The sequence below is a fragment of the Artemia sp. Qi Xiang Cuo genome, chromosome 20 (genome assembly GCF_049724085.1).
Source record: "Artemia sp. Qi Xiang Cuo chromosome 20, ASM4972408v1, whole genome shotgun sequence".
Taxonomy (NCBI): Eukaryota; Metazoa; Arthropoda; class Branchiopoda; order Anostraca; family Artemiidae; genus Artemia; species Artemia sp. Qi Xiang Cuo.
This window is the reverse complement of record NC_142813.1, coordinates 1,447,719-1,470,668: the sequence shown is the minus strand read 5'-3', so window position 1 is coordinate 1,470,668 and position 22,950 is coordinate 1,447,719. Positions and strand designations below refer to the sequence as shown.

Genomic DNA, 22,950 nt, shown 5'->3' with positions numbered 1-22,950 from the left:
AAAAGGCATTCAATTGATGTTGTGATAAAGCTATTTTGTTACCAATAGTCTAAAAATCATATAACAATGTCTTTAGGGTGGACACAATCCCCCAGAGCCCATAGGCAAGGGTTGTAAGTTATGCCCCAGAGCTTATAAGGTTTTTATGGAATGAGTGATTGTATAAACTTTGGATCAGATGGAGCTCATTTGATTGGAAGTCGGAAGTTTTAGTGGCCTTTTTAAGGATCAAACGTTAGTGGAGGGCAATCCCTCTCCCTAAGCCCATCATTCCAGCATTGTTGAAAGGTCCAGTAATTATGTCTTTGGTGATGTCAATCTTCCCATAATCCTCAGGACAAGGGCTGTAAGATAAGATAAGAGAAAATTTTATTCGTTATCAATACACATACAATAATACACTGTGCTAGTCCCCCCAAAGGCTCCTTGGCCTGTTAATTAGGGGAGTATATACGGATCACAAACTTAGAGAACAATAGCCATTTACTTACTGATAAAAAAAACAGTACATATATAGAGTAAATAGATAGACTGATAAGTGACCCTTTTATAATTTTCTGTTGTTGTTTGTTTTTTTGTTTTGTTGTTCTTTCTTCGTTTTATTTGTCCTAAAATGTGAATTCCGCCCTTTTGTGCTTGTGATAGCCGTTTTTCAGCAATAATTCTTATCTTATCTAAGATTTATTTATAGAAAAAAAAGAAAAAAAAAAAACTCAGACACCAATATAATACTCAAAGCATAATATAATTAATTTCTCTACATATTATTATTATCAAATACATATTATCAAATACATATATTATATTATCAAATACATATTATCAAATACGTATATTATCAAATACATTATACATTGTTATCAAATATATATATTATATTATCAAATACATATATTATCAAATACATTATACATTGTTATCAAATATATATATTATATTATCAAATACATATATTATCAAATACATTATACATTATTATCAAATACATATATTATATTATCAAATACATATACATATTATTATTATCAAAAAGGCGATCTTCATTTCCTTATACAATCTACTGATCACAATCAATACAGAAAAGAAAGAAAAGAAAAAAAATACACAATTATACAGAATTCACAAATACAATTATACAGAAAAAAAAGGAAAGAAAAACAGAAACGAAAAGCAATCAAATGAAAAAACATTCAAAACACAAAAGTTAGCCACGAGAAAGGCTGCACATAAGGCACGAAAAAACAACAAAACAAAAAAACACAGTCACAGAAAGAAGAGCGAAAGGATAAGAAAAACAAAACAAAAAAACACAGTCACAGAAAGAAGAGCGAAAGGATAAGAAAAACAAAACAAAAAAACACAGTCACAGAAAGAAGAGCAAAAGGATAAGAAAAACAAAACAAAAAAACACAGTCACAGAAAGAAGAGCAAAAGGAGAAGAAAAGAAAATATAAATAAATAAAACTATAAAGTAAAGTTTATTTATTATTGTGAAGAGTTTAATATCCACCAATAAATACATATTTGATATACAATACTCTTATCCTCCCTCGAAGGGCTCCATGGCCAGGGATACAAGAGGGATACAAAAAAAGAGAACAATAGTCGGGAAAGCGCAAATTATGTTCTGGTCTTGAGAAGGCATGGGGGTTATCAGCCCTACTCATGTTAATTTTTTGCTCGTTTTAAGTATGATTCGGCTATTTATTTTAATTTCTGTTCCTTTGAGTTTCATTTATTTATTGATAGTGATTTGTGGTGGTTTTCCGCTGAGAAGATTCTTGGACTTAATTTCTGCTCATTTTTGGCTTATTGGAGCTCTTTACTTTTCTTTGAAGAACTCGTTTTGTGGAAAAAATTTTAAAATTAATTACTATCAAAGAATAAATGAACAGGAATTCAAATAGACAATCACATAAAATCAGACAATCAATATAACATATACTGATAACATATCAATATACATGTATTGATAACATATCATATAAATACACCATAGAAATTAAAAAGAAAATTAAAATTAAAATGATGACACCGGTCAAGCTTCAAAAGCTTAAAAGAACGTGAACCTCTATAAACAGGAGTTTGGTTACTTACCCCCCCCCCCACACACACACACTTGCAAATCTTCTAAAGGCTGTTGTGTGAATTTCACTAACTCAAAACCACATACAGTATATTTAAAACTTCTTTTTATGATTTCATCTTGAATTTCTGAAATCTACAAGAACTAATATCATTATATATTAAGTGTTCAGTTTACTTTCATTAGTTTTTTTCCATTCACCTCAATTATTGTAGTGTTTTTTGTTGTTTTTTTTTGAAAATACAAGTTGCTCTGCAAAATACAAATAGCTTTCAATAAACACAGTAGGCTTTATAAGGTTTGTGGGTGGGGTGTTTTTTTTTTAATTTTATTCATCTATATCAGTATATGTTATCTGTATGTTTGATATGGCTGTTTTTATTCCCCCCCCCCAAGATTTTTTTCTGGTGCCCTCTTATCCTTTTTTTCTTATTTTACCCTGTTTTTTAGAATAAATTTGGCAATATGGTCAATTATTGGCACCTTTGTCACATTGCCCCCCCCAAGAATTCGCTAATTGGCGCCCTTATTACATTGAGCTTCCCCTAAGATTTTGCTCTAGATCCGCCCCTGTGCTACAGTGCCAGTGTTGTCTCTTACCTTTGTTTCCGATACTCTGCTGCTGCCAAAGAGACGCGAAATGTCAGCTTTGCCCTCTTAGTTTCATCAAACAGTTCGTAGTAACGAACTCTAAGTAAGGAGCGACCCGGCTCAATAGTAACGGAAACTCTAAAAACGCAATTTTGATACCAATAGATACATCAAAAGAATTAGATTTTTATGCTGATTTGAAATATACATGTTTCATCAAGTTTAGTCTTATCCATCAAAAGTTATGCGCCTGAAAAAAATTGCCTCAATTTTGAAAAAAGGCGGAAACACCCCCTAAAAGTAATAGAACTTTAGTGAAAAGCATACCATCAGATTTAGCGCATCTTAGAACCCAACTGTAGAAGTTTCAAACTCCTATCTGCAAAAATGTGGAATTTTGTATTTTTTGCCAGAAGAAAGATCACGGATGCGTGTTTATTTATTTGTTGTTTGTTTGCTTGTTTTATTTCCCCCAGGGGTGATCGTATCGAACCGTGGGGGATCTTTCCATGGAGAAAGTTTTCATGGGGGAAGGGACATTGCTATAAAGGGGGCGCCGGATTTCCCAGCATCAAAATTTAAATAGAACAGAAATTGTTATGTATATGATTGGGTTCGCCCCCTAGTCATTACCTCGCTCTTTACGCTAATATTTTTTTTGTACTTTCATCAGAGCTATTTATTCTAGTTAATTCTGAGCTATTTATCCGGCCTTTGTGATTAATGGGTAATTTTTAAAGAATTGGAACAAAATCTGAACTTCTGCATAAAGAGTAAAATATTCACTAGGGGGTGAACCCCCTAGTATGCCTATACGAATATAAAAGTTTGTTACGTAAGTTAATTCGTAAGTTACGTCGGATCAAAATTTTGAGAAAGCTATTTAGCTAAAAAAAAATTTTATGCAAGTTTCGTTTTGATTATTCCCATGTACGTTGAGCAATATTCAAATTTTGTTTTAATTATTCATGTACGGTGAGCCAAAATCAAAGCTGCATTAATTAAAAAACGTTCAGAAATTAAATAAAAAACTAGGTTTTTTTTTACTGAAAGTAAGGAGCGACATTAAAACTTGAAACGAACAGAAATTATTCCGTATATGAAAGGGGCTGTCCGCTCCTTAACCCCTCGCTCTTTACGCTAAAGTTTGACTCTGTCTCACAACTTTATTTTTTAAAACAATGAAAAACTTTAGCGTAAAGAGCAAGGCGTTGAGGAGGGAGTAGCTCATTCCTTACACGTAATAATTTCTGTTTGTTTAACGTTTTAAACGTGCTCCTTATTCCAGTTAAAAAAAACTAGTTTTTTTTTATTTAATTTGTAGAAATTTCAAACTGGGTTACACCCAAATTGGTTTTATTCAAAATATTTGACAATCTGTTTTTTCTTTCACATTAAAGTTGTGAGAATTTGAATGTTAAAACAGTTAGCCCCCCCCCCCTCTCCCACCCTGAAGAGAGTCTCTTTGCTTTGCACAAATGGGATGCTTTGGAGAAGAACATAAAAAACAATGGTACTTGTATGATATACGCCCTATCTAATGTTCTTCTAATGTTTCTCTGGCGATCAATCCTAATGAAATAGCGGGTGTGCATGCCTGGTGTATTAGGCACAGTTATTCTGCATATTATATAGTAAGAATTCTTTTCTAACTTCACACTGTCCAAATAATTACCCCCTCTCCCCCCCCTATTGTGCAAATAGCCCAAATGATATATTTTCCATCAATTCTATCACTTGTCTTGTCTCACGCTAAGGTGAAAGAAACTAACAAAAAAGGGGTTTATAATGCGTCAGCGAAGGAACAACTTGAGCGGTAGGGCGTCTATCATGCAAGCACCATATATTAAATCAACCTTTTAAGAAGAAGAAAAAGGGTTTTATTAAAGAGAATTAAACACATTAACAACAAAACCCAAAGTTTATAAAACTTGTATGGGTAGACATCACCCTTTACAAAACCTACATACACAATCGCTACCAGCCATCCTTACCATTAAAGAATTTCCATTTGAAGCTGATTCAAGAACGGTAACTACTACTTCTACTACTACTAAAAACTCACCGCAACACCAAGCTGCCTGAGGCCAACACAGCTACACACGCTCCTCCTCCATCCCAATCTATTCAAAGCCCCCCTCTTTACACCCTCCCAGGAATTTTCCATTTCCTTCAAATCTTTCTTTATGACATCCTCCCACCCTAGACGAGGGCGACTTGCTTTCCGTTTAGCCCTAGACGGTTGGCCGAAAAGGGCAATCTTTGGCAATGTATCATCATCCACCTGCAGAACATCCCCTTGCCGTCTTAACCTTTTTTCCGTTATAGCCCTAAAAAGCAGGAATGAACCACCCTTTTCGTAGAGCCTACTGTTTGAAGTGCGGTAAGACAATTAGGTACCCAAAACAATCCGTTAGCAATTTCTCTGGAAAACATCTAGCAAATCTTCATGCGCTTTTTGGAGCGCCCATGCTTCAGAGCCATAATTGACTGCAAGAAAATTACAGTCCTCCATCTTGAGCAACAAGGATTGTTAAGTTTTCATATGGTATACAGTGATGTGCCTCCCTTTTTTTATTTAGTTGCCACTTGTGGGGAGCTGAAATATCATAGAGAGGTGTATAAGTCTTATTTTAATGTAAATTACTGTTTGTAGTCCTTTTGTATTCAATAATGGATAGTATTATAATAATTTACAATTTTTGAAAAAAAGTTAATATTCATATTTGACAAAATAATATGATACATGCAACTCTGGAAGAGTTGCCTCTCTGGGGTATGACATCATATTTGAGTGACTCCGCTGCCTCAATCCCTGCGGTTCCATCCGAAAGGGGTAGAGTTGTTGTGGGGTCCAGTGCTAAATTAGAGGTTGAAGTTTTTTTTTTTTTTTTTTTTTTTTTTTTTTTTTTTTTTTTTTTTAGGACTGTCTCATGGACGTGAGTTTTACATAGTTGAAGTAATTAATTCAAGTTTTCATCGTTCATTTATTTTCTTTAAAACGTGATTATTATGACAGTCCATGAATTTTGGTTTTTCTAGTTGTTTTAGAATTGCAATTAGGAAAATCCCACCAAGTTTTTTAAACATGGAAAAGGTAGATATATGCTATGATTTTAGTTAATAATTGTTTTGTTCTGTTATAGAAATCATGGATGCAACTAGTAAGATGCCAGTCATGGATCTGACCAGGTATGTTATTATTTTTTTTTCTTTTAGGGGGGGGGGGTACTCTGACAGGTTGTGGAACAATAGTGTAAATATGAAAGTGAAGTGAAAAAACTGAAGAGAATCTTGCAATAAATTGGAACAAATTGGACGTTGTTACGTTTTTTTACGTCTACAAAGTGTACCACAAGAGACGTTTTGATTTATATTGATGTTGAGATCTAAACAGGGCTGGTGGAAAAGGTAGAACATTGGGGACTTTTTTGACATCATAATCATCATAATAATGATTACAGCAACAGCTATAACCTAATAAAGAACAAATGATAGCATAAAATGATCACATTCATCATCACTGTTGAAAGTGGTGCTAGAAATAAGCTAGATAAAAAAAATGGTCGTTGGGCCGGCAAGTACTACTATAGAGAGTTGCCAACGCTTGAAAGATACTGTGCCTGTAAGACACTGTAACTGTAAGTAAGGAGTGACCCGACTCAACAGTAACCGAAACTCTAAAAAAAACGGAATTTTGATGCCAATAGACACATCAAAAGAATCGGATTTTTATGCTGATTTCAAATATATAAGTTTCATCAAGTTTAGTCTTACCCATTAAAAGTTACGAGCCTGAGAATATTTGCCTTATTTTTGAAAAAAAGGGAAACATCCCTTAAAAATCATAGAATCTAAATGAAAATCACACCATAAGATTCAGTGTATCAGATAACCCAACTGTAGAGGTTTTAAGCACCTATCTGCAAAAACGTGGAATTTTGTATTTTTTGCCAGAAGAAAGATCACGGATGCGTGTTTATTTTTTTTTTCTTCCCAGGGGTTATTGTATTGACCCAGTGGTCCTAGAATATCGTGAGAGGGCTCATTTGAACGGAAATTAAAAGTTCTAGTGCACTTTGTAAGGGACCCAAAAAATTGGAGGGCAACTACGCCCCCTCCGACAGTCATTTTCTTCCAAAGTCACCCGATCAAAATCTTTAGGTGTAAAATGACACCCACTGTCCTCGGGGGAAGGGCTGCAAGCTGTGAACTTTTCCCATTGTTTGCATATAGTATTTGCTATTGGGAAGTATACAGCCATTACTTTTTTTTTTGGGGGGGGGGGTTGTGCTTTGGGTGGATTTCTATGGGGAGAATCTTCCTTGGGGAGGGAAGTTTCTGAGTAGTGAATATCCCAGGGAAAATCTTACATTGGGGGGTTTTGACAGAATTACTATACGAAATTCTTTTAATTGTCTTACATTCTCTTTGCAAAATTTTTTATGTGGAGATATTCCAGGGAATTATCCAGGGGCTATTTGCCGTGTGTTTCGTTTTCTGGGAAATAATTTTCACGGAAGGGGACATTTTTGGAGTGATCGAGAAACCGATTAGAGATTATTGTCTTATTCAAGCGAAAAAATGCTAAAGAGAATTTTTTAGGGTGAATCGTCCACAAGCGTCCACAATTTTACAGAGAGGGGGATTCTCAGCGAGGATGGAAGTGTCTGGAGGGAATTTGACGGGAGAAAGGGTGCACTTTACGTTGGACGGAATTTCCACCTAGGAGTTTTCCGTGAGGGGGAGGGGTAAATTTCATAGAGGGTGAGCCAGATTTACCGGCATCATTTGAAAAACGAGCAGAGATTATGCCATATGCGAAGGGTTGCCCCCTCCTTAATACTTTACTCTTTACGCTAAAGTTTGATTGTTTGCCATAATTGAAAGACGGGGGGCCGTTTAATTAGAATAGGGAGCTCTTTTTTAAAGTAGTAGCAGCTTTAGCCTAAAGAGCAAGGTATTGAGAGGGGCGGGGCAACCCTTCATATTCAGAATAAATCTGCCAAAATTTATATGCAAATTATGTTTTAATTTTTCATATACACTGAAACAAATTCGAACCTGCATTAATTCAAAAACGTTCAGAAATCATAGGCAGCGCGCTAGCGCTGCCTAAGTAAAGGACGATGTTGGCACAATGTATTATTTTTTTTTCCATACCCGAACACTTTGCATCGAAGAAGTTTTCGTAGAAACTTCGAAAAGGGCTCGTTCGATTGGAAATTGGATTGGCTAGTGCCCTTTTTAATAGTCAAAAGTGATTGGAGGGCAACTAGCCCCCCCCCCCGACGCCCATCATTCCCCCAAACATATCCAATCAAAATTTTGAGATAGTCATTTTGTTCAGCGTAGTTGATTTCCAGATAGAAAATATGTTTTTGAGGAGGACACTCCCCCACAACTCTCAAGGCAAGGGTTTTAAGCTATGCCCCGAGGGCGTATAAGAACGGTGCTGCCACAATGTATCATTTATTATTTTTTTCCTTTAGAGCAGGGCACTTCGTGTCGAAGAAGTTGTCGTAGAAACTTTGAAAAGGGCTCATTCAATTGGAAATTGGAGTGGCTTGTGCCCTTTTTAATAGTTGAAAGTGATTGGAGGGCAACTAGCCCCCCCCCCACGCCCACCATTTCCCAAAAAATATCTAATACCAAATTTGAGATACCCATTTTGTTCAGTCCAGCTGATGTCCCCACAAAAGATATTTTTTTAAGAAGAACACAGCCTATAGGACAAGGGTTTTAAGTAGCGGCATGAGGGCATAAAAGGACTTCGAAGTACGTATTTTCATATAAACTTTTAAAAAGGCTCATTCGATTGGAAATTCAAAGTGCTAGTGCGTTTTTTAATAGTCGCAAGTGATTGGAGGGGAACTAGCCCCCCCCCCTCACGCGCATCATTCCCCCAAATACATACAATCAAAATTTTGAGATAGCCATTTTGTTCAGCGTAGTTAATTTTCAGATAGGAAATATGTTTTCGAGGAGGACACTTTCCCAGAACCCTTGGGGCAAGGGTTTTAAGTTATGCCCTGGGGGCATATAAGGTTTTTATAGAAGGCGTTGTCGTAGAAACTTCAAGAAAGGCTCATTCGATTAGAAATTCAAAGGGCTAGTGCCCTTTTTATTTGTCAAAAGTGATTGGAGGGCAACTAGCCCCCCCCCACGCCCCATAATTCCCCCAAACACATCCAATCAAAATTTTGAGATAGCCAATTTGTTTAGCGTAGTTGATTTCCAGATAGAAAATATGTTTTTGAGGAGGACACTCCCCCACAACCATCGGGGCAAGGGTTTTAACTTATGCCCTAAGGGCATATAAGAACGATGCTGGCACAATGTACTATTTATTATTTTTTTCCCCTTAGAGCATGGCACTTCGTATCGAAAAAGTTGTCGTAGAAACTTAGAAAAGGGCTCATTCAATTGGAAATTGGAGTGGTTTGTGCCCTTTTAAATAGTCGAAAGTGATTGGAAGGCAACTAACACCCCTTCCACGCCCACCATTTCCCGAAACACATCCAATCAAAATTTTGAGATAGCCATTTTGTTCAGCGTAGTTAATTTCCAGATAGAAATTATGTTTTTGAGGAGGACACTCCCCCAGAGCCTTCAGGGCAAGGGTTGTAAGCTATGCCCTGGGGGGATATAAGGTTTTTATAGAAGTCGTTGTCGTAGAAACTTCAAAACAGGCTCATTCAATTGGAATTTCAACGGGATATTGTTGTTTGAGATATTTGAAAGTTACTGTAGGACAATTAGCCCCCCCCCCCGCTCCTCATGCCACCACACCACTCCCAGACAAATATGGAGATCGCCCGGTTCTTAGACGGAGTTGATTTTCAGATAGGAAATATGTTTTTAGGAGGACATCCCCACAACCCTCGGGGAAAGGGTTGTAAGTTATGCCCTGGGGCCATATAAGGTTTTATAGAACGCGTTGTCGTAGAAAGTTCAAAAAGGGCTCATTTCATTGGAAATTGAAATGGCTAGTGCCGTTTTTAATAGCCGAAAGTGATTGGAAAGCAACTAACACCCCTTCCACGCCCATCTTTTCCCCAAACACATCCAATCAATATTTTAGTTAGAAATTTTATTCAACGTAGTTGAAAGTTTTGGAAGTTAGGTCTTTAAATATGACAACCCCTCCCCCCCCCCACAGCCCTCGGGGCAAGGGTTGTAAGTTATGCCCTGGGGGCATATAAGGTTTTTATTGTTCTAACTCAATTGAAAATTGAAAGGGCTAGTGCCTTTTTTAATAGTTGAGAGTGATTGGAGAGCGATTAACGCCCCTGTCGCGTCCACTATTTTCCCAAAAATATCCAATCAAAATTTTGAGATATCTATTTTGTTCAACATAGTTGAAATTTCTTGAAATTAGGTCTTTTAGGATGATAACCCCCTCAAAACCCTCAGTGCAAGGGTTGTAAGTTATGCCCTGGAAGCATATAAGTTTATATAGAAATTTCAAAAAGGGCTCATTTGATTGGATATTGAAATTACCCTTTTTAATAGTCGAAAGTGTTAACCCCTCTTAAACCCCCTCTTAAACCCACCATTTCCCCAAAAACATCCAGTCAAAGTTTATAGATAGCCATTTTGTTCAACGTGGTTGAAAGTTCTGGAAATTATGTATTTAAGGATGACAAACCCCCCAGAGCCCCAAGGGCAGCACCCCCAAGGGATGTAAGTTCTGCCCTGGGTGCATATAAGGTTTTTATAGATAGAGTTGTCGTAAAACTTCAAAAGGGGCTCATTCAATTGGAAATTGAGAGGGCTACTGTCCTTTGTGATAGTCAAAAGTGATTGGAGGGTAACTGATCCCCCTCTCACGCCCACCATTCCTCCAAACACATCCAATCAAAATTTTCAGATAGCTATTTTGTTCAACGTAGAAGAAAGTTCTGGAAATTAGGTCTTTGAGGCTGACACCCCCCCCCGTACTCAGGGCAAGGGTTGTAAGTTATGCACCATAAGTTATAGCACCATTTCCCCAAACACATCCAATCAAAATTTTGAGATAGCCATTATGTTTAACGTAGTTGAAAATTCTGGAAATTCGGTCTTAGAGGATTACAACCACCCAACAGACCTTAGGGTAAGGGTTGTAATTTGTGTCCTGGGGGCATATAAGGTGTTTATAGAAAGCGTTGTTTTAATAGTCGAAAGTGATTGGAAGGCTTGACATTTTAATAGTAAAGATCGATTTGGGTATAATGTATTATTTTTGTTGTTGTTTAGACCAGGGCACTTCGTATCGAAGGAGTTGTCGTGGGAACTTCGAAAAGGGCTCATTCGGTTGAATATAGAAAGAGTTGATGCCCTTTCTAATAGTCGAAACTGATTGGAGGTTGACTAATCCCCCTCCCACTCCCACCCTCACACGCCAACCCTCCCATTTCCCCATTATGTTTAAAACTAAACGTTGCCTTAAGATTAGTTCAAAATGCACCGTGTTAATGCTAATTCCCAATAAGGCATCTCAGCAGTATCCCAAGAACGACTGAGGGTATTATGTTCAAATTTTCGGGGCTACTTCTGCTCTTAAAATTTAACCAAATCAAAATAGCGTAAGTGTATCCAAGCTATCAAAGAAAGTAAACAGATTTTTTTGCGAATGGTATCAAGTTTTCCATTTCAGGTGAATTAGAGGAGGTATGAAACTAATTTCTGTTCGTTTTAATTTCGCTTTTTACTTTCAGTTAAAAGAACTTGTTTTTTTTATTTAATCCAATTAAAACCGTACCAAAATAGATTAATTTGTAAATTCTGAACAGCCGGTTAAAAACTTGCTGTAACATGAAGCCATTTTAGATCAACTGGAACTTGAACAGATATCCGAGTCAGAAAGGAGGAAATAATACATAAATTTACCGGGAAATTTGCATAGTACTTTTTAGGTGTAAAAAAAACATTGTTTTTTTTACAACTTGTTGTTTAAAACAACTGTGAAAATGATCTCGAAACCATTGGTTGATTTCGAGGGTTTGGTGGAGGGCTGCTGGCTCGGGTGTTCTGAAAAGCTGGCAAAAGATCTTGACAAATGGGAACGCTGCTACTGTAGACGCCGTCATTGAGCAAATGTGGGTTAAGTACTCAGCAAGGTTGTTAACCTGCACACTTCCCTTGTCTTTGCACTCTTTTTTACTTTATTCCATTCTTTCCATCGACGGACGGGGATTGCACGTTTTGTCAATTTTTAGCTACAATCAATCTTCTTTGCACTCTTTTACGAAATAATTATAGAAAAAGTTCTAGCAAAATAAAAAAATTCAAATAAATTATATTAGTGCAAAAGATACAACTGCTAGCTGGTATGATCTCTGTTATCTCTGTCTGTACATTCCCGTTTTTTAGAGTTTCGGTTACTTTGAGCCGGGTCGCTCCTTACTTACAGTTACAGTGTCTTACAGGCACAGTGTCTTTCAAGCCTTGGCGACTCTGTACAGTAGTACTTGCCGGCCCAACGACCATTTTTTTTATCTAGCTTATTTCTAGCACCCCTTTCAACAGGAGGGTTAAAATAATATTCAAGTAGAATTTAAAACTAACGCCAGAGGAGGAGGTGTTGGATGAGAAAATCAAATCCATTGAACGTTGTCAAATACTGAAATCCCTTTAAGGGATAAAACTGAAACATTAAAGTACTATACATAGTGAAAATAGTACCTAATTGATTTGCTTAGTGGAAAAAAGCCCAACTGTATGCATCTTAAAATATTAGGAAAGATCAGGAATAAAGATCAGCAATAAATAAGCTACAAACATGTGACATCAAACAGTTTAAGAAAGTGTAGTTGTTTTTGAGCATCAACATTTTGTTCAACGTGAAAATTGCGGTTTTCCGGTACAAATAGGCCTAAGATATGTTCATGCCGGTTTTAGAGGATACAGGGAGGCCACTTGTGCAGAAATTTTAGGGGCACAAAATTTCAAATAAATGATCCAACGGTTATATTGATTTTGTAATTTTGAAATTTTGTTTTTATTAAAAATAGAGTAGAGGGCACGGTTGGCAATTTTTTTTAATAAATGGAAATTTTGTTAAAGATTGGCCTGAAAATTTTTTCAGACAGTATTGCGGGGTTAATCAAGATTTTGCCCCTGGCGCGAAAGAGGGCAGAACCACCATTGGATTTGTCCAAGTCCATAACTTTTTCATTTGGATTTAAGGGAGTAAAGAAAAATAAGGTGGCAAACAAAGCAGATATTCCTGCAAGGACTTCCACTAGGCTGTCTTCAGCACTAAAAAAATATAAAAGAAAACTAGCCTTTAGAATCATTATAAAGATAGAAGCTATTTGAGAAAAGATAGAAAGAAGAAGACAGATTATAAGAAGAAAAGAAGGGAGCTTTCTTCTTCGTTTTTCATTCTCATATACAGCCGGGGTAGTTTTACAACCTATTTATATACTATAACATTAATACTATAACTGATTCTAGGCGTTTACCCTTCCCCCTCCCCTGGAAAATACCCTCCGCGGAGAAATAGCGAAAATAATGTGGAGCTATACTTTAAGTATGAATTGTGTTCACTGCCTCCGTCACTTTTTGAATTAAACAGACTTTCACGATTAGCTGATAAGCCTGCACCTCGCCGATACAATGCGGCGTCTAGTTGCAGAGTAGCATCCAAAAATAGAAGACTTCGTCTAAGATTTCAGTGACGAGCATATAGTTCTAGATGGTGGGGCACTGCTTCAGCGAATCCCTTGGGGGGAAAAACTCAATTTTTGATATCCACTCATTTCGAGTTTATTCATGGAAAACCCTGGAATGTAATCTCGACACCTACCGAGTTCGGTGATTTAGAATGGACTATATTGCCCCATTTTTGGTGAACTCGCAGCTGTCCCAACTCTCTCCTTGTAGGGTTTTCGTTGTAACTGCAAAAACGACTGCTCAAATATGCGATGCACTTGCAAAAGAAATAGCATGAAATGCACCTGGGCCTGTGGACCTTGCAAGGGAGCAGGTTGTGCTAACTGTGTTACAACTCAGCTTCTCGGAGTTGATGATCTAGAAGATAAGGAAGATATATGAATATCGCCATTTCGTTTTTTTTTTATCAAATTTGTACATTATATAACTGAAAAGGTCGAGAATGTTTTAATTGTTAGTTAAAACATCGAATTAGGTGATACTTGTCATTCTAAATTTTAAGAGCGGTTAGATTAAGCGTGGTTTAGCACTGATGGAATATTTAAATGATAGTTCTAATTTTACGTTCAAATAAAGGTGGTTTTCATAATCACCGTGATCTATTACACTATTCTAGATATCAATTTTGGTGTTGTACGTTTTGTGTTGTATCTAGAAACACGAATTTCACCCCCTCAAGATCACCCTCAACATAAAAAAAAAGTATTTGTGAAACAGCTAGATGAGTAAAATTTGTATATTTAGAATCAACACATTTTTCTAAGCCGGGTAGTCAAAAAATCATTTCTCTTGCAATTTGTTTCCGGCTAGGCCCTTTTTTCACTCACGTCCTGGACTATCTGTAAATCCGGTTATTCCCTCTATATAACGGAGATTTCAAGTTATGATACAATTTCTAAAGCAAGTATGCAGTCCTTATACTATCAAAATTGCTTCACTTTGAAATTGTCTACAAAATAATCATGGAATGTTATTTTCAGATCTAAAACGACTGTCAATCATTGGATTGAGCTAATTGTCATATGCCATATTGAACGAAAAAAAATTAAGCAACAATCCTAAAATGCTTATTTTCAAACAGTTCGTGGTAACGAACTGTAAGTAAGGAGCGACCCGGCTCCATGGTAACCGAAACTCTAGAAAACGGGTTTTTGATACCAATAGATACATCAAAAGAATCAGATTTCAATGTTCATTTCAAATATATAATTTTCTACAAATTTAGAAGTATCCATCAAAAATTACGCGTCTGAAACTATTTGGATGATTTTATAAAATATGAAAAAACACCCCCTCGAAACTATTAAACATCAACGGAAATTGCACCATCATATTCAGTTTATGAGTTAACCCTACTATAGAGGTTTCAAGCTCCTATCTACAAAAATGTGGAATTTTGTATTTTTTGCCAGAAGAAAGATCACGGATGCGTGTTTATTTGTTTTTTTGTTTTTTTTTTTGTTTGTTTTTTCCTCAGGGGTGATCGTATCGACCCAGAGGTCCTAGAATATCGCGGGAGGGCTCATTGGAACGGAAATTAAAAGTTCTAGTGCTCTTTTTAAGTGACAAAAAAAATTGAGGGCAACTAGGCCCCCTCCCACGCTCATTTTTTTTCCAAAGTCATCCGATCAAAATTTTGAGATACCCATTTTGTTCAGCATGGTCAAAAATATGATAAGTATGTCTTTTAGGATGATTTAATCCCCCGAAGTCCCTGGGGGGAGGGCTAAAAGTTATGAACTTTACCCAATGTTAACATATAGTATTGGTTATTGGGAAGTATACAGACGTTTTCAGGAGGGTTTTTTTCTGGTAGTGAGGGGGTGGGTGGGTCGGGGGTTATGTTGGAGGATCTGTCCATGAAGGAAGTTTTCATGGGGGAAGGGAAATTGCCATGAAGGGGGCGCCGGACTTGCCAGCATTATTTATTGGTTATTGGGAAGTAGACAGACATTTTCAGGAAGGATTTTTTTAGGGAGGATGGGGCTGGAGGAGGGGGGTACTCGGGAGAATCTTTCCGTGGAGGTAGTTTCTTTGGCGTAGGGGACATTTCTATGAGGGGCGTGCCGGATTTCCAAGCATTATTTAAAAAACGATAAGAAATTAAATTAAAAAAAAGCAAGTTTTTTCAACTGAAAATAAGAACCAACATTAGAATTTAAAACGAACAGAAATTATAACGTATATGAGGGGGTTCTCCCCCCAGGCAATACCTCGCGCGTGAAGCGAGAGTTTTTTTTAGTTGTTTCAAAATATCTATCTATTCTAAATAAACGGCCGTTGTGATTCAGGGGTTTGTGAATTAAATTTGTTTTTAACTTTTAACGTAAAGAGCGATGTATTGACTAAGGGGAGAACCCCCTCATATACGTAATAACATATACGTAATAAAAAAAACAATAAAAAAAACAAGCGATACGGCTCAATAGTGATCGAAACTTTTAAAAACGGAATTTTTATGTCAATAAATGTAGCAAAAGAATGGGTTTATAATGCTGATTCTAAATATGTAAATTTTATTAAGTTTAGTATTACTCATCAAAGGCTACGAGCCTGAGAAAATTTACCTGATTTTTTAAAGAGGGGGAAAAAATCCCCTACAAGTGAAAGAATTTTAATGGAAATCACACCGTCAGATTCAGCGAATCAGAAAACCCTATTACATAGGTTTCAAGCTCATATCTGCAAAAATCTGCAACTATGTATTTTTTGCTAGAAGAAAAATATACGAATATAGAAGTTAGTTACGTAAGTTAATTTGTAAATTACGTCATAACCAAATTTAGAGACATCCATTTAGCAAAAGAAAAGTAAAATTTTTATGCCAATTTTGTTTACTTATTCAATGACGGTGAGCCAAAATAAAAGTTGTATTAACTAAAAAACGATCAGAAATTAAATACAAAAAACAAGTTTTTTAAACTGAAAGTAAGGAGCGACATTAAAACTTAAAACGAACAGAAATTATTCCGTATATGAAAGGGGCTGTCCCTTCCTCAACGCCTCGCTCTTTACGCTAAAGTTTGACTCTGTCTCACAACTTTATTTTTTAAAACAATGAAATACTTTAGCGTAAAGAGCGAGGCGTTGAGGAAGGGACAGCCCCTTTCATATACGGAATAATTTCTGTTCGTTTTAAGTTTTAATGTCGCTCCTTACTTTCAGTTTAAAATACTTGTTTTTTTTTATTTAATTATACTATTAGAAGTGTCCTTAAATGGTTTGCTTTTATTGTACAAAAAACTATATTGTTTTGAGTTTTCAGTAAAGCGCTAGTTTTCTATAATCCTACTAACATAGGGAAATAACACCAGCTAGTTTATTTGCACTAGTTGAAGTAGTGATTTTTGTTTATTTTAAGTTTCAGCTTCGCTCTTTACTTCCCTCGGTTTTTTTTTTTAATTAATTTTTTTTTCAGTTAATCTTCTGATTTTAGTTTTTGTACCTATCTGTACAAGGTTTGAAATTCAGTTGTTTTCCGGTGGTAGGAAGAGAAATCGAGATGAAAGACAATCAGGGTCTAGCATAGGATATTCGATATGCTCGTGGTGGCTTCATCGGACATAGGAATGCGGAAACGCACCATCCAAGACTAACCTTAAGTTTAGAAATGTGGATTTAAAGGTTAAATCAGTTATATTAACTTAATTTAACAGAAAGGTATATAACTTTGATAGCCTCTTGAGTCCCCTACGGCCAGACACGTACACGCAAATTTTCCTAGGGAGGGGTACATAATAAAGAAAAGATGTTCCTTACGTATTATACTGACCACACTTGTTCTTGATCTGTTTAAAACCGGTTTCTATGTGTGCACTCCGAGATAATCAGCTTAGCCTTGTGAGATAGACTACTATGCAGTTATATCGTAATTAAATATATTAATATATACGGTTGGTTTGATTAGCTTAGGCATTTAATATAATGCGTTCTGGGTGGCCTGCTTTCCGTAAGATCATTTGACTTTTTGGGGTTGTTTTTTCCCCCTTTTCGAAAATCAGGCAAATTTTCTCACGCTCGTAGCTTTTTATGGGCCCTAAAGCTACGCCTCATATATTTGGAATCAGCCAATTCCTTTGGTATAACTATTGTTATCAAAATTCTGTTTCTAAAGTTTCGGCTACTATTGGGCCGAGTTGCTCCTTACTTACAGTTTGTGACCACGAACTGTATGATATATGGTTGTTTAATTTTTCACTTAACCTACTAAAACGATCAGACTTAATTTTCACTCCCCTTGGCGAGCGTAGCTGTGTTGGCCTCAGGCGGCTTGGTGCTGCGGTGAGTTGTTAGTAGTAGTAGTAGTAGTTGGTACTCCAGCAGTAACAAACGTGGTATTTTCTGTTTTAGAGTCTGGCTCACACCTAAGCTTATTTGATATACTGTTATTCAGATTAAAGTTACATCATTGTTATTTAATCTTATATTATTGTTATTATATATTTTTTAATTATTGCTTTATTGTTATTATTTTGTTTTTATTGTTATTTAATCTTATATTATTGTTGTTATAATTGTTTTTTAATTATTTTTCATTGTTATTGTTTCGTTTTTGTTGTTATTTAATCTTATATTATTGTTATTAAAATTGTTTTTCATTATTATTTTATTGTTATTATTTTGTATTTTATTGTTATTTAATCTTATATTATTGTTATTATAATTGTTTTTTAACTATTATTTTATTGTTATTATTTTGTTTTTTACTGATATTTAATCTTATATTTTTGTTATTATAATTGTTTTCTAATTATTATTTTATTATTATTACTTTGTTTTTTATTTAATGTTATATTATTGTTATTATAAATGTTTTTTAAATAATATTTTATTGCTATTATTTTGTTTTTTATTTTATTGTATATTATTTGTTATTTAATTATTTAATGTAATTGTGTAGTTGCGTAATTTTATGTTTTTGTTCTTGACCTAAATTTTTGAGAAAAAAACACACTTTTCCCTTTGTAATATGCTAATAATGCATAATACTACATAAATACATGTAAAATACTCAAATGTTTTCCTCTGTTGTAAAAATAAGAAACTATAAAACACACCATAAACAAAATAAACAAAATAAACATATAAACAAAATAAGAAACTATAAAACTATAAAACGAAACTATAAATAGGTATTATTGAAGATCATACTGCCTTTCCATGACGCACAAATAACAGTTCAATAGGGATAAAAAAAATTTTATTAGACAGTGAAAAACAATGATTAAAATTCTGGAGGAAAGATCCTAAGCCGAACTGGCCAGCCATGACAAGAAAAAAACAACAAAGAGAGAAGAAAACAAAAACAAACGAGACTGTGGCATTTATGTAGTCTCGTTTGTTGTTGTTTTTTTTTCTCTTTGTTGTTTTTTTTTTTGAAAAGTTTTGGATATTTCGATCGCACACAGCGACCGTCATCAGCAGATAAACACATCGATATCTGCTGATGATGGTCGCTGTGATCAAGATATTCAGGATTTTTGATGACTGTCGCTGTGTGCGATCGAAATATCCAGAATTTTTATCATTGTTTTTCACTGTCTAATGAAAATATTTATAAACACAGCGATACCTGCTGATGACGGTCGCTGTGTGTGTGATCGGGACATCCAGAATTTGTATAATTAATATTCAATGTTTAATAAAAGGATTTATAAACATAGCGATATATGCTGTTGGCGGTCACTTTATATGCGATCGAAATATCCAGAATTGTTATTATTGTTTTTCACTGTCTTATAAAAAGACTTAAAAACAGCGATATCTGCTGATGACGGTACCTGTGTATGTGATCGAAATATCCAGAATTTTTATCATTGTTTTTCGCTGTCTAATAAAAGGATTTATCCCCATTTGAACTGTTGTTTGTACATCCTTTCATTTTGAATATGATGGTGATATTTCTTGCCTTTACTTTCAAAATTAGTAGTTGGAACATTGTCAAAAACTTAGGCTTGGTTGAGCAATAATACACCCACAAGTAGACCAATATCTATTACACATTATCTATTACAAAGATTTATAGATACAGCGATATATGCTGTTGACGGTCACTGTATATGCGATCGAAATATCCAGAATTTTTATAATTGTTTTTCGCTGTCTTATCAAAGGATTTATAAACATCGATATCTGCTGATGAAGGTATCTGTGTATGTGATCGAAATATCCAGAATTTTTATCATTGTTTTTCCCTGTCTAATAAAAGGATTTATCCCCATTTGAACTGTTATTTGTACATCCTTTCATTTTTAATATGACGGTGATATTTCTTGCCTTTACTTTCAAAATTAGTAGTTGGAACATTGTCAAAAACTTGGGCTTGGTTGAGCAATAATACATCCACAAGCAGACCAATATCTATTACACATTATCTATTACAAAAATTTATAAATACAGCGATATATGCTGTTGACGGTTACTGTATATGCGATCGAAATAGCAGCGCTTTTAGGCCTTATAGTCTGGATGAGGTAAGCCACCTTAATAGAAGTGTAAAAATATAAAATAAAAGCAGTTTAATGTGAGATATCGGTAGAAATGGGGTTGGGACAGCTGCCCTCCTTCGCAGGCCTAGAACCGCCACTGAGTTCATCAGTTTTACGGACGTTTTCTAATCCTTTAGGCAAGGTTTTTGTTCCGGGATGTGTTTTTTTCCGGGGGTACAAAAAAGACTACAAAACACATCAAAATTTGTTTAGATACCTTTTTGTTACATTTTTACGAGTTGTATCAAAAATTTTTAGGGGGGGGGGATTCAAGCCTGGTGGCATCCTCCCCGGTGGATACAGTCTTGCTGTTAAGGTAATTACTTAATGTTAACCTTATTTGCAGCTTTGATGAAACGGATCATTCAAATATGGATGGCAAAGGAAGTTGTGATGGTTGTCAAAATTCTAGAAATAGCACATCGTCGGCAGTTTATGGTGCACTAGTCATAATAGGGTAAGTTATTCGGTACTTGTGTCTTGAAGCCACCACACTCAAGTTCTCTCGAGATTTTGTATCGCGAACATGAGACAATAACCAGTTTTCATGGTCTTTATACCAGACAATATTAGTTTGAGCTCAGTGGGAAACTATATGGTAGTTATATTTTGATTAAATATTTACTTTGTATTTTGGTTAGGTTAGTTTAGTTCGTATTTAATATAATTTGGTCCGGGCGGCCGTCCTTCCCTAATTCTTTGTTGTAGTTTCCATAATTTTTTTACTAAACTATTATATTTTCATCATATTTTGGTATATTTCATTATGATTAATCTAACTTCAATTCTTGAGTGTGGTGGCTATAAGACACAAATACAGTTATTTCTAATTTAAGAAAAAATTATCTTCTGTTCATGCAACAGAGTAAGTAAAAATTTATTGTCCATTCTACAGCGAGACAAGCTTTAACAACGGCGTAATCGTCGACAGCTTATGGGGTTAGATTAAATAATAGATTAAAATACTTCTAATTAAAAAAAAAAACTGTCAATTGTTCATGCACCAGAGTAAACAAATAAGAGTTCCAAATAGGGATATGTCCTTTTATTAGACAGTGAAACAAATATATACAAAAGCTTTCGATATTTCGATGACGTAGTCAGTCATCATCATCAGTAGAGTAACAAAAATATTACAATTAGAACAAATTGTATTTATACTAAACAAAATAATAACTTCCGGGTCACAGAAAGTTTGGTCCATTAACTTAGAGGGTTTATTAACTCTCTTGACTCTTTAATATTGCGTTGAATTTTTAAGAAAGGTGGGACAGTCTTCTTTTCTTCTAATTAAAAATGATATGTTGCTGAATTTTATCTTCTATTCTTCTAATTGCAAATGAAATGTTGCTGAATCTAAAGTTGGTCTATCATCCCCGTATAGTCAGTGATCCAAGGCTCGCTATCGTTCAAAAAAAGGGAAGGGGTGGCTCACATCAGCTGCAGATGGTTTGAGGGTGGATTCTAGGGTAATCGGGAGCGCTTAAAACGAATATCAGGGTGCACAAGTTCGCACGCGTGTAGAACATGGTCATTTTAGCCTATAAAGCCAAATTTGGCCTATAACGACGTCATACCGCTCTTGATTTTTTTTACATGGTAAAATAAACTGAAAAACTTTATAAACTTGACATATTCTGAATTCTAAGAACAAGTACTTTCACCTGGTATTTTTAGTTTTTCCCCATAACCTTTATTTTTCTAGTTAACCCCTATTTAATTGTAAAAACAAGGTTTTTTAATATCCTTTTTCTTAGTTTTTTCGGTGTTTCTTAAATTTTTGCCTGCATAAGTAAAATTTTTTCATGCTTTATTTGAATTCAGCTCGTAATTACGAGTCAAACCATGTGCCTCTTTTCCAAAAAATCTTAATTTTTGAGCAACTATTTATTTTTTCTAAATATCGTCATAGCTTTCAGAAATTAGCCTACAATGACCAAGTTTTTTTTTTTTTTATTTATTTCTGTTAAAAAAAATGAAAACGAATCAAACTGCATATCATTCGAACCGTCAGAATGTCTTTTAAACGCTGTTAATAAAAACAAAGTCGATACTTGAATCTGCAAGAACATATAATCGTTGGAACAAAAACAATCCCCCCCCCCCCAAAAAAAGAAGAAAATTTTCTAAATAGTGACGTTTTACTCAAAATATTTTCAACACAACCTGTAATTTTTATCTTACCAAACGATACATCACTCTTTTTTATGTATATTTCTTGAATCTCGTTGTAAGTACCTCCAAATGAGTCACCTTTGTTGTTCTTTTGTTGATTCCTCAGAAAAATTCAGGAGATTCTTTAATAGCAATCCATTCGTGACTACGCAGGGGTCACCTAATGGGAAAGGGTCAAGAAAGCATTTATTAAAGGCTATTTTATACAAAGTTGGCGATTTCAATCCTCTTATTTACCTAGAACCATTCCCTCCACGCATCAAAATTTCAAAATTAGGACTCTTGGTGGATATTATCTACTGGGGCCATCTTGTTTTGTTCCAATGACAATTTCAATTAATGGATTTTATCCTGCTTCTTTTGTTACAGATTTTTGAATCAAATCATTTATTTACATTATATACATCTAATATTTCTAACCAGAAAAAAAAACAACAGATGCCTCGTATAGCGATCGCATACGCAAATTTGGTTTCCATAGCAATAAAAAAAACTGAGCATCTTACATATCGGATTTTAGTTGCATAAAGTAGCGAAAGTTACAACATAAAAGGAAAGGATTTAGGATATTTGTCTGATCCAGCTAAAGGTAAGGATTCCAGAAACAACGATTTTAGGGGGGTGTCAGTTGTCTTGCGTGAGGTACCCCATGTTTTCTAGCCTAGTAATGTTGTTTCATTGTTGTGTTTTCATTGTCTGGTTTTCATTCTTGTTCTACAATTGATTTGTTTTCTTCTGGCATTCAGTTTGTTCCGTTTCCCGTTTTCGTTCCGACCAAGGGTTCAAAAAGTTGGGACTGATTTACATTCCATGTCCAAATTAATCCAGATTTAATCTCGGATTTTTACTTGTATTGCACATTTTTGTGATGAATTCTGGTTTTTAACCAGGATTTTTTTTTCTACAGGTTGCTCGGCAACGTCTCCTGCAGACTTCGGAAGAACTGTT

The 22,950-nt window shown here is 35.2% G+C and overlaps 1 long non-coding RNA gene across 1 annotated transcript in view; it reads left to right on the top strand.

The window, feature by feature from the left end:
• Positions 1–20,287, top strand: part of LOC148939751 (uncharacterized) — a 33,627-nt gene extending 13,340 nt beyond the window's left edge. Inside the window, exons 2-3 of the long non-coding RNA XR_016143455.1 lie at positions 5,824–5,869; positions 20,174–20,287. This is a non-coding gene — a long non-coding RNA (uncharacterized LOC148939751). The remainder of the gene's footprint in view (positions 1–5,823; positions 5,870–20,173) is intronic.
• Positions 20,288–22,950: the final 2,663 nt, after the last annotated feature.